Here is a 12883-nt window from a genome sequence, read left to right as displayed (position 1 = left end):
AAAGGGGGGTGGGGTAGGGGTAGTTAAGCAGTTCTCAGAACTTGTGCACCATGTCTGAAAGGTGGTGTGTAGGATGAGCTATTTTGTGATCCTGCTCCTGCAGAATGTCTTGTTAGCTAGAAGCCTTGCATTGAGTATTTTAATACTAGTTTAAGCTGTGTTCAAGCATGGCTCCTCAAGCCCCATTACTCTTTAAGGTTTGTGTTTTAGGCATGAATGTGCTTTTGAGCTCTAGCTGGCAGTCACTGGAAAGCTGGTTTCACTTCACTATGGCTGGCAGTTTGCCTGCTTTAGAGTGAAAATGCAGCTTAATTAGGCCAGGGATAGACTGGGAGAGTTAATGTGACCAGTAATTCCTCACAAGGCTGTATTACAGACATTCCTCTCCCCTCCCCCTTTAACTGAGATTTAATCCTGGTTGCCTGTTCCATTTCTGCCATGCCTGTACAGCACATTGGCCTTCCAAGAAGCTGGTCTGTCCAGTCAGCCAGAAACTAACAGCACCTGCTCTGTGGAATATCACCAAATCCTAAATGAGATTCTTGAATTGGCAGTGGGCAGAGGGGAAGGTAAAGGACATCACAAATCTATTTGGAGATGGACGTTGTTTGTTATGTTGGATGCATAATAGAATTATGGATAAACCCACAATAGATGTTCTGGCACTTCTGTTCCTCTGCCAAATGCTTTTGCTCTTAACTATTAGTTTCTCAGAGTGAGCGTAACTGCCTTAAAATTTTACTTACATGAACATTTTTGTGAAGCAAAATGCCAAAGCTGTGGCATCCTGCAAGCTGGAATTGATTTTTTTGAAGGTACCTTTCTGAGCAGAGAACCCAAGAATTCCACCTACTGTACGTGTTAGTATGTCACTGCAGATACAGTTTCATGGCTCTGGCACAAGGAAGAATTTGCCGATAAAGTTTCCCTACGACAAATTTAACCATGTCTGTCTCTGTGGTGAAAGTATACTGAGGAGAAAAAGGTACCTTCCGTGTGCCCAGGAACAAAATGATGTGGTTAACTGGCTGGGCTGAGAACAAATCACAAGTTCTCATATATATATATATATATATATATATATATATATAGCAGGTGCTTGTTCTAGGAGTGCAAAGCTCCACAGGGAGGCTTGGGAATAAAACTAATCAGTGAAAGAATCATAGAATATCTCAAGTTGGAGGGGACCCATAAATATCAGACTGAGATAAATAAGTGCATATGTTTTGCATACTAAAGGCAGTTCCTTTAGCATACCAATATTTTAATTGACAGGAATGAAATCAATTACACCAATTCTTAGGTGTGTTGGTGGAAGGATACTGAAGATCTTGTCTCATATATGATCAATACTAGACCAGGTCAGCTGTTTTGTTTTCCAAGTTGGAAGAAACTTAAAGGATGGAGGTTACGCAGCCTCTTTGAGTAATCTGTTCCTCTCAAGATTTTAAAATCCAACCTGAGACTTCAAGCTGTACTGTGTGACCACTTGTTCACATTATTACTGGGAAGAGAAAGTTGAACACCATGCCCTTGGTATTGTCCCCCTGGAATATTTTGTTACCTGCTGGCTACCAGTTGGATGTTCAGTTGTTAACTTCCTCCAGTCTACATACCTCAGCTTTTAAGAGAGACGGCTGTGGGAGGAGGTGGCTGAAGTCCAGATGTGCTGCATCACCTCCCTCACTGCATTAAGATGCATAGTTATCAAGTGGTCTTCTGATTTGCCTGTGGCAAGTCCGTGTTGGTTATTCTTTTGTCCTGCAAATATTCAGGATTAAATTGCAAGGGGAAATGTACCTTCATCCCTTTGGGGATTGCAGTGGAAGCAAACTAGCCCCTGTTCCCTGAGTTCCCCTATCTTCATAGATGAGGTGGTGTGTTGGGTACTCTGATCCCTTTTTCCAGGGATCAGAGCCCCTCCCATGATAAACATGTATCTTTCGTGGATAATTAACTATCTTGTACATGGGCCAACCACTTCTACAGCTCTAGGTCGGTCCCATCACAGCCCTATGCACTTGAATACATCCCATTTTGAGGTAGACCCTAACATTGGTTACTCCTGATGGTTGGCCCTCTCCGGAGCACACTGGCACATGCAGACATGTGGGAGCAGGCCTGTTTGTGAAAACCAAAGTCAGAAAGTGTTGAGTACTTCAACTTTTTCTATCACCTGGTGCCACGCTTTTTCCCCCCACTTAAGAACAGGCCCCACTTTTCCTTGAAACATTCAAGAGAAAAAGGTGCATTGTGCACAGCTATAAATACTTGCAGAACTGCCATGTTTCTCTGTTAAAATAGAGACAGTAGAAGAAACTTTGTTTTGTTGCCTTGTTGCTTGGGACTTGCAGGAAGCACATCAGGTTTGAGGAATAAGCCTCACTTTCAAACTCATTCTGAACCTCCCATCTTTATTTCTGAAATACTCAATCCTGGAGATGTTGTAACAATTACATCCTGATGAGAGGAGATTCACAGATGGCTGCAGCTTCATGAAGTTCTACACACTAGCTCTTTATGAGCCAGGCTAAGAGAAACACACACAATATGCAAGGCAGGCTTAGCTGGGTTAGCTGGCAGCTGAGTAAACTGCTTGTGGAACCAGGAGCATCTGCAGTAGGGCTGTTTACTGTTGGCCCAGCTTGCACTGTTTGCAGTCAGCACTTACCTGTCTCCAAATTAGATTACTCAGTTCTGATTTCCCTTAGAGAAAGATAAAAGTTTGAAGTAAAATTTACTGTGACACCAAAAGGGGTTTCTTCTTTGATACCCAGAAATGCTTGTCATTCCCAGTTGCCTGATCTGTATGATTGCCAGCAAGTCTGTCCCACATGAACAGGTGAGTCACCCATATTTAGCAACCCCTGAAAACATGGCTTATCAACATTATTCAGGTTGGGTTGTCAGAGGATCTGAGTACCTGAAAGTTACTTAACATGTCAGTCAGGTGTTTTCCTGCTGACTTGCTTTATTCTATAAAGCTTGCAGACATTTAAAATAGAAAGAGGGAATCTCCTCAGGGTAGCCAGATGTGAATATTTTTGCCAAATAAATATTAATAGATGTCTATGCCATGATTCACGTGCTCTGAAGACAGCCCAGAAGTGACACAGATTTCTGGGTTGGTGTATCTAGTCTTTGTTTCCTGGACCCTCTTACCTATATGTGGTGTGTAACCGGTGCATGGCCTGTACAGAACACATGGGCTTGCTGCATGTGTTGCCTCTGTGTTGCCTCTGAAGGTCCATCATATACCCGCTGACCTGCAGAGGGGAAGCACTGGCTGGCTGCTGCTCTACTCATAGGGACACAGTATCGCTCTTAGTGAGGGACTCTAGAGGTACCATTGCAATCAGGTACAACTCCACAAGGTCGGGGTAGTGGTTTCAGGATGGGGAAACTGTGGGGAAGTAGCTGCAGCCAAGTAAGTTGAAGCATAAGGTATTTAAACAGTCTTTCTACAGATTTCTTAACAGCACCTATTTGGAGGTGGAAAATAGTCCCTTCTGCTGAGTGTTTTTGGTAATCTTCATGGATTATCCACTTCCAAGCAGTTAAAAACCAAATCTTTAGTGCATGCAGCAGACTAAGCCGTGCCTCAGTTTACAACTATGGAAATACCTGTATCATATTAAAATATTAAATAGAAACATTAAGATAAGGAAGGGGTTAAGAACACACCTGAGTAGATCATACATGTACATACTTGGTACTTTTTAGACTTTAAAAATTAGAATAGAATCATAGACTCACAAAATATCCTGAGTTGGAAGGGACCCACTAGGATCATCAAAGTCCAACTCCTGGCCTTGCACACCATCACACCATGTGCCTATAAATAATGGGTAAGCAGTAGTTATATCTTTGCAACTAGTACTTATCACATTCTAGGACACGATTTAGTCATCAGGACTGCCCTGTGCAAAGGGGGATGATATTTATTAGTATTAAAAGTCATACTTTATTAGTATTAAAAGTCCAACAGGGTTACAGAACGTTTTTTAGTTCCGTGGTGAATTTCCCAGATTGCTGGCTGTGCTGCCAGTGGTGTTGGCGCTCGGTACAGGTTCTCCCCAGGGCAGGGTGACATGCAGGAGGGAGGAAGGGAAGGAGGGAAAGAGGGAGGGAGAGAAGAAGGGAGGAAGAGAGTGAAGCAGTAGAGCAGCCGCGGGTACCGGCCGGGACGGTCCTCTGGCACCAGGTGGCAGAACAGCACTGCTGACGGCATCTCCCGCTCCATTCCCAGCTGACTGGCCTGTCGAGACTGACACTTTGAAATTACTTTTTTCGGGAATGATTTAGCTGTTCCCGTGTGGGATGGCAACCTGCAGCTCACCCAGGAAGAAGGGCAGCTTACAGCCCCGGCCAGACCGCGCTCACATCTCCATGCTGTTCCCACATGCCACCCAGCTCTGCTCTCCCGCTGCTGTTCCCTGACCCAGCGCTGCCTGTGAGCGAGGTCCCACGGCGCAGGGCAGTGTGCTTCTCCGGGAGCAGGGCTGTTTGGCAAGGAAATGATAGCCAGTACATCGTCTCAGATCAGCACATCACCATGATGACAAAGACTGTTCTTTCTGTTGCATGCTATATAGAAAAGGGCCACTAAGGGGGCGAGAACTTAAGAAGGCAAAAAGAATTCCAGAATCATAGAATAGTTTGAGTTGGAAGGGACAATAAAGATCACCTAGTGCCAAACCCTATGCTATGGACGGAGACACTTTCCACTAGATTGGGTTGAAATGAAGAGATGAAAAGGTAGGCAGTGTCAGAAATACACATTCATAAATCTTTATTAAATTTACATGCCTATGTTTAAGGGAAAATTTGTAACAATATTTCCTTAGAAGAGCAGAGAAAGTGATGCCTGATCTAATTTGAATCGAAGACAAGCTGATAATTCCTCAGTCTGCAAGACAGGAGGACCTGGTGGAAGAAGATGCGTACATTGGAGCTTTGGCATCTGTCGAAGTGGGCACTGTAGGAGTTGAACAGTGCTAACAGAGTCAATGAGGTGCTTGATCAATTAAGAACCACTCACGGCCGAAAACTGGAGGTTTGTATAGTGGTTTTGATACTGAAATAAAATATGCACAAATAAGCCTTTATTTATGAGGCAACCAGATTTACCAACAAAACAAGTTAAGTCAACTCCTCCGTATTGTGGTCAGCACAACCTGATTTATTAATGTCTAAATTAACAGTCAATGACAGCAGTGTATAACAAGGCAGCAAAATTGATTGTACAAAGAGCTGGAACTGGAGAGTTGCTGACCCTATGACCATGAATGCACAGAAAACGTCACAGCTGGACTGTGCAAGAGTCAGTGACCAGCTGAGCCAACAAAGGACTGATACGAAGGGGAAGGTCTTTCAAGGTGAGATTACACTCCTTGGTAGAGGACTGCTGCTGGGTTTTGCAGCAGCCTACTGAAGCTGGTCATTCTGCAGAGCCAGTCCTGCACGGGCAGCGTGGGCAGGTTCTCAAGGGCTATGAGGGATATGCCATCAGCAGACTGTTTGAGGGGCATAGGGATAACCCAGAAGACAATACCTGACATGACTTAGGTCTCCCAGCAGTATAGCTGTCTCTGGGCTTCTTGGTGATACAGATATGCCTGAAAAATCTGAAACACAACAATCCTACACAGGAAATGACTGAGAAAATTGGCACTTTCCCAGTGCATATACTGCTCAAACACTACTGTTCTCTTTCTTATAGGTGGTCAGAGCCACCAAAAAAGAGGAAGGGCTTCCATGAACAGTAGTCTCCCTTGATAGTATTGACAGTTCATCCTCTCCCATGAGCATTTCTGGCAGAGCAGTGGAGAGAGGCTGACCATCATCAGTGATTCCAGCCACCATCTCAGCGTCCTCCCAGAACAGTTCACCCTACTCCAAGAATACATCAGCCTAGAGATATGTCAGGCTGGTGGTCATCTGTCTTAGCCTTCAGGTCTGCTCTACTATTCCAGTTTCTTTTCAAGGATCCTTCTTGTAAAAGTTTATGACATTGGGAAATCAGCTGTTTTCTCATCTCTGAAGGTGTTCAGGAGGCTTCCTCTGTACCTGGTTACGGAATACCAAAAAGGAAATAAGGCCAAGGCCCACACTGGGTACAAAGAAACTCAGCTGAGTTGAGCTGTCAAGGTCAGGTCCAAGAGAGCACAGCTAAGCACTGGACAATAGAGCTAGTTGACTTGTGTGTCTCGTGGGAACAAGGGTTAGTGTCACAGGACCTGGATGGACAGCAGGAAGAAGGTTGCCAACTGGCCCTTCCTGGCCCATGGCACCCTGGTCCATGGAGAATACACTGGTGGGATGGGGGGACTATCCACACCAGAACTGGAGGCACTAAGAGTGCTGGAGATGGGCACACGGGCTGTGAGCCCCACAGGGAGAGTACCAGAGTCTGCAGGGAGAGAACAGAGGGAACAGAAGCAGACAGTTTTCCCATGCGTACAGAGAAGACTATGTAGAGTTGGCTGGATTTGTTTACAAATATTTTTCATTCCGCCTTTTCCAGAAGATGAAATTTCTTTATTCAAAAGTCCATAGTTTAAAGTTGTGTTATAATCTAGAGTCAAAGCTCTTTCCATGTGCCAGCTGTGTGCATTTTAAGGAAGAAGCACAGGCAGTTGCATTTTTGAGCCAGGTTCCTGTCACAGCAACTGGGATTGGGGTGCAGGCTTTGTATGATCTGACTTTTGTGCATCTTACCGGGCACTTCTCTTTTTCTAGAAAAACAGTCATTGGAAGCTTGGTGGGCACCTATATCATCAACTGCTATCAACTCCCACTATTTCAGTTGTTAAGAAGTTAAACAGCCATTTCTTCTCAATGGTTGTCCACCTGCAGGCATCATGGCACCCCTGTATGGACAAGTGACTGAAAGAGCATTTTTAACAGCAAGTAGCAGAAAACATCTGGCTCAGCCAGGCAGACAGTTCTGTCCTCTCTGAGAAGTTATTGGATTTCATTTTACAAGGTTTCCAATGCTTACTATTATAAAAATCTACTACTTTTTGCCAGGCTCTAGCAAGATTGTGGCTTTTGATTAGTGTATATTTGAAGAGAACATCCCCAACAGCTGACCAAAAGAAAATCAAGCCTCAACTTCTAAGGCATTTCTGCTAGACCCATGTTTTATCCCTTATTTGGATCAGGTGTATAGCTGGGTGTTCATGTGGCTGCTCTCCCATTCCACATGATTCACTAAGAGGAGGAAGATCTCACCAGTCAGCACTCAAAAGCTCCAATGTGATCGTATTGGTTCCCATATGGCCTTAACCTGTCACCACAAGGTCCTGCTAGACGTTTGGTAATGCCATCCTCAGATAGAAGCTACTTAATTTGAATTCTTTATGTCATTGCATCCTTTCCTGTTCCCCTGGAGTAGCTGCTGAATGACCTGGCCAATGAACTTTCTTCCATAAGGTAACACACAGACAGCACAGATCACCCCATTTCTGCTCTGAAGCTGTCAGGTTTGTGAAAGGAAAGCTTGAGTTCACCATGTGCTCTTGCTGCTGGTTTTCCCCAGATTCACGGAGAGTTTAGTAGAACGCAGCATCCACCCAGCACTGTGGGCCAGATACCACATTTATGGGCTAGTCCTCTTCCTTGTACCTGGTGATATGCACGAATGCAAGAGTGGTTTTCAGTGGTTATTCACAGAAAGGTGAGTTGCCTTCCCAGGTATCAATACTCTCAAGCCTCTGTATTGGCATTAAATTATGGGACATTAAATTAAGTGGTAGTGCTGCAATATTGGATTATAGTAAAAAGTGGGTCCATCACTTACCAAAATTGATTCAATTTATGCCAAATATTTTTAGCTTTCTGGATATTTTTAAGGAAAAGAAAAGCAAGTTTGGATAATGGGAACCTGCATGTCAAAGATAACATCTTCTAGGAGTGGTTTTCTAAATAGTACCAGATCTCCATAAAAGTAATAGATACTCTTTTTGAATATTAATATGTCTGTCTGTTTTGGTGTTGGGTTGTGAATTTTGCTTTAAATCATTAAACTTTACATTATCAGATTATGATGGCAGCATAAAAATGCTTTGAGGAGGGATTAATATATAAATCATAATTGTCCCAGTTCAACTCACGGTGGTTAGATTTCTCTGTAAAACCTACAATCTTAGAGACAGGCTGTTAAAGAGATCAACTAAGTTATATTTTGGCTACTTTTCTAGGTGGAAGTCAACAGCTTAAAATTCTTCAACTGTAAAATCCTTCTTCTTTACTATGACCCAGGCAAGCCCTGTAATAACAACAATGCACTTACTGGTATGTAGATTGGAACAGAATTCCTTTAAAACTGGAATGCTATACTTGAAAATCTTCTTCCTGTGTTTTTATATGAGTTTGTCCATTATCGGCTAATGCATGACACATCAAATACTTAGGTGATGTGTTTTCATGACCAGCAGTATGTTAGTGCAGTGCAGTATGTATTATTGAAAGCATATAAAACCGGTTTGCACTATTTATTTATCCATTTAACTCCTTGGTTTGCTCTATTATTTGCCTTGTTTATTATCAGTACTTGCCCTTTCAAAGGAGAAAGAGAGCTCAAATGACCACCAACAACCACATAGGGAGCACTGCCCTTTAGAGATGTGCAGTGTGCCCACCTCCCACAGCACAAAGTGGTTTTCAAGTGGTTTTGGTAGAAGTGGAGGTAGGAGAGGAGCCTGCAGTCACTCAACACCAGTGTGTGTCCCCGCTGAGTCACACACGCCTGCCTCACGAGCATGGTAGGATTGGTACTCTGCCAGTATGATACTTTGCCAAAATTGTGTTCTGTGCAGTATAAGTGGCCATTCATCAAGTGCAATTGATGACATCCTAATGATTAACTCAGGTTTATTTGATTATAGAAGAGACTTTTTCCTTTACCTGCTGTGAGCGGAACAATTTCCTGTTTGCTATACAACATGATCACAGTTTCCATGTCTCTTTTGCAATCCATACCGTCATGGTACACCTAAGATAATGCCTATATTGCAATCATTGCTGAATGCCAATAGATTTTACTGGGGTATTTTACTTGATGTCATGTTCCTGTTACCTTATTTAACACAGTTCTGTCTTAGTACTTTTTTTCCCCATAAATTGTGTAATTTCTTTTCTGAGGCAAGAAAAGACTTCCCCTGTCATTTATTACCTGAGAAGATGGAATGTGTCATGCCAAAAAAATTGCTAAAGGAAACAATTCAAGCCACTCTTCTGTGGGTTGTAGTTCACTTCCCAGTGCCCCCTGGTGAGACACCTCCCTACGCCGCATATCTCACCGAAGTTAAGGTCAGAGGGAACTATTAAATCATCAGATTTGGCTTGATACATATCAAAGGCATTTAAGTTTCACCCAAGAATGTCTTGTTTGTTACCTATTAAGTTTTCAGGTGATAAAAATACACCATTGTCTAATGCTTAGGAGCAGCTGAGGTCACTTGGTTTACTGAGCCTGGAGGAGACTGAGGGGAGACCTCATCACTGTTTACAGCCTCCTCACAAGGGGAAGTGGAAGGACAGGCACTGATCTCTTCCCTCTGATGATCAGTGACAGAATCTGAGGGAATGGTATAAATCTGTGTCAGGAGAGGTTTAGGCTGGATATTAGGAAAAGATCTTTCACCCAGAGGGTGGTTGGGCACTGGAACAGGCTCCTCAGGGCAGTGGTCACAGCACCAACCCTGCAAGAATTTAGGAAGCATTTGGACAACACTTTCAGGAGCATGGTGTGATTATTGGGGTGGTCCTGTGCAGGGCCAGGAATTGGATTCAGTGATCCTTGTGGGTCTCTTCAAACTCAGAATATTCTGTGATTCTATGATTTAACAAGATTGACCCCTCTCCCTACCCCAGCTGAAATCCTTCGTTTTCTCACCAGGACCGAGAAGCCTGGAGGTCAAAGACCCTATAGCTGCATACAGACTGTAAAATCAAGCAGGACCAGCTACATACTGCAAGATAAACAGGGTGAAAGTGGAACAGTTTGCTCGTGTCCACACCGCACAGTACTTGAATTTGTACCTCTCTTGAACATTACAGTTTCTGAGCTTCTAGGGCACAATATTGAGTTCAACGAGTCTGAAATAATGCAAGTGCTGTGTTGCAACCCATCAGGGCACAGTTTGATAACACAACATGACCTGGGTGTGTTGCATACCTTCAAAAATTGCCTGAGGGTACAAAGTCTGTTGGGATGACATTGGAGGACTGTGTAGGGTGGAGGAGCCAAACCTGACACAGTTTTGTCCATAATGCCTGTTGTGAATGATCCTTGTAATGTGCTGTCTTCCAGACTGGGCTATTATCATCTCATAGTGGACGAACTGGGACATATCAAAAACATGCCACATACTGGCAGTCCCTACCGTGCTATTTGACAACAGACCTAAAGATTACTGCATCTCCCTATTATTTAGCAGAATGCCCATATCTTGTAACTGTGTCAAGCAGCCCTTCTGATTTAAGGAGAAGGTGATTCCAGCTCAAACTAAGTATCAGTACAGAAATGGGACCTAAATTCCCAGACCCAGTAAGATCTAGCATGTCTTTTCCCCCAGAACTCACAAACCCATGAAGTTTGGGTCTTCCTTCCTGGAAGACATATATGCAAGATTTTTTTGACTGAAGATGGATTTTCTTTGAACAGTAATTTTTTGAATAATGAAAATTGGATGGTGATGGAATAAGTCTGTCTTTTCCTCTTGAAACCATCAACAGTGAACAAAGAACTAACCTACTTACAGATCACAGGAGATTCCTTCATTCTGTAACAAACTGCTAGATGAGGAACTGGCTAGATGTAGAATCCTCCACGATGTCAGAAAAGGTTGATTTCCATCGAGTTGTGCTTACATAAATACTGAAGGAACAGAGCCATCAATCAAGCAAAAACAGGTAATATTTTACTTGGTTTGATTTCCTCGTGCTCTTTTACTGTGGCTTTGCCATGGCCATTAAAACTTCTTGAATTTTAAAAATAATAATTACCTTTTCATATGTATAATATTTTTACAGAATCACAGAGTTGTTGATGTTGGAAGGAACCTCTGGAGATCATCTGACCTAAACCCCATGCTCAAACATGGCCGCCTACAACCAGGACTGTGTCTAGATCATGTCTGGACATCATAACAGTAGCACAAATATTTCCTCCTGACATTCATGCATGACTTTTAATTATAATTTTATCATTGGATCTCTGAAAAGCAAATTTATGCTTTTCATCATCCCCAGCCAAACTCTTTGAGTGTGAGTAAGACTAATAACTTCACAGTAGCACTGATCTTGGGAGTCTGTGTATTCCAAGATTACGTGTTAGAGAGCCCAAAGAAATTATTTACCCCCTTGTGGAGTATTGTTTGCTTTTTAAAGTTGTATTCATAAAAATATTTTTTATTTCTTTGTCTGGGAAAACAATTTTGGAACCATAGACTAAGACTATTATGGTCTAGATTGATCTTTCTGAATCTGCCAGTTCCTTGAAAAAGCTGTTCACTGACTGTGAACTACTTTTTGGGATTCTTAGCATTACAGGCTACCATATTATTTAGTCTTTCTTTTCTGATAATTTGTAAAGACCTACTTTAGCAATATATCCTAAATTCACCAATTCTTATTCAGTTCCAGCTTGACTCATGATAGCACTCAACACAAAACATTGTGACCAAATCAAAAATGTGAACTGGCAACAAGTCAGTATAATTTAATCTTTGGGTAAGTAACCAGGGTAGTGCCTGCAAATATGTTATTCATTAAAAATGGAGGGATTCTTCCCTCTAAAAGTCTTGCTACTGCATACCACAGCCTTTCTGGCCTTCTCCTTACTCAAGGACTCTGATGCAGATTGCAATCCAGTTTGCCATGTCGTAGATTCTGAAATGTTTCTCACAATTGTCCTTGAATATTAAACATCAGAAAGGAGTTAAATATAAGAATCCCTTCCCAACAGAATCAGAGCATGATGTCTCTTCTGCAGCCTGGTGACCAAGCAGGACAGGACAGTTCACTGGTCCCTGATGCCCCAGGCACTGCACAAGGGATCACCGTGTCTTCTTTACAAGTCCAGGTATTTTGTAGTTTAACACAGTTTTAAATAGCTGTTTGGAGTCCTGCTGTCACTGCTATGAACACAGCTCATGCAGCCCTTAATAAAAATAATTATCTAGATATAACAAGAAATAACAGCAAGAAATGATTCTCTAGAGCAAACCAAGCTCCTTGTCCAAGTGTGGAGATTGTTTTTCAGCTGCCTCAAAAACATAACAGCAGAGCACAACTTTGAGGTCTTCAGTGTGAACAAGCAGCAACAGAAATCTGATATTAAGGAAAACTATTGTATGCTTATGCAACCATGGCACAACAAGGTTAAGACAAGTATTGAGGTGAAATATGCAGTGGCAATGCCAAGACAGGTTATAGGTTAAAAAGGGTCATTAATTTTGCAACAGAGGTACTCTTTGCATGTAGGTCAGGAGAGTACATGTTAACCTTAACTCATCCCACTTCAGACCTTCAACTGCAAGGGACTCATAACAGTAATGAACTGTTAAATTAAAAATGTGAGAGTAAGAGGTAAAGTTTTAAAAACTTGGACTTTTTAATCAGTAAACAAGAATTAGGAATCTCGTACATTTTTTAGTAAATCAATACGTTATAACATTTTTCCTTGTTGCCTTGTCCAGCTCGAGACTGTCTCTAGTAAGGGGACAGTTACATGACAAGATACAAAGGTTTGGTACAGGCCACTTCACTGCCTGTGCAATTAAATCACACCCACTACTGAGTTTTTGGTTCAACAATTAAGCTGATACTGCTGAGGCCTTATTCTAGGTGTGACTAAAGGACACCTACTCCATTT

Source organism: Chiroxiphia lanceolata, chromosome 4 (assembly GCF_009829145.1).
Source record: "Chiroxiphia lanceolata isolate bChiLan1 chromosome 4, bChiLan1.pri, whole genome shotgun sequence".
NCBI classification, from domain to species: domain Eukaryota; kingdom Metazoa; phylum Chordata; class Aves; order Passeriformes; family Pipridae; genus Chiroxiphia; species Chiroxiphia lanceolata.
Note: the sequence above shows the minus strand (reverse complement) of the source record.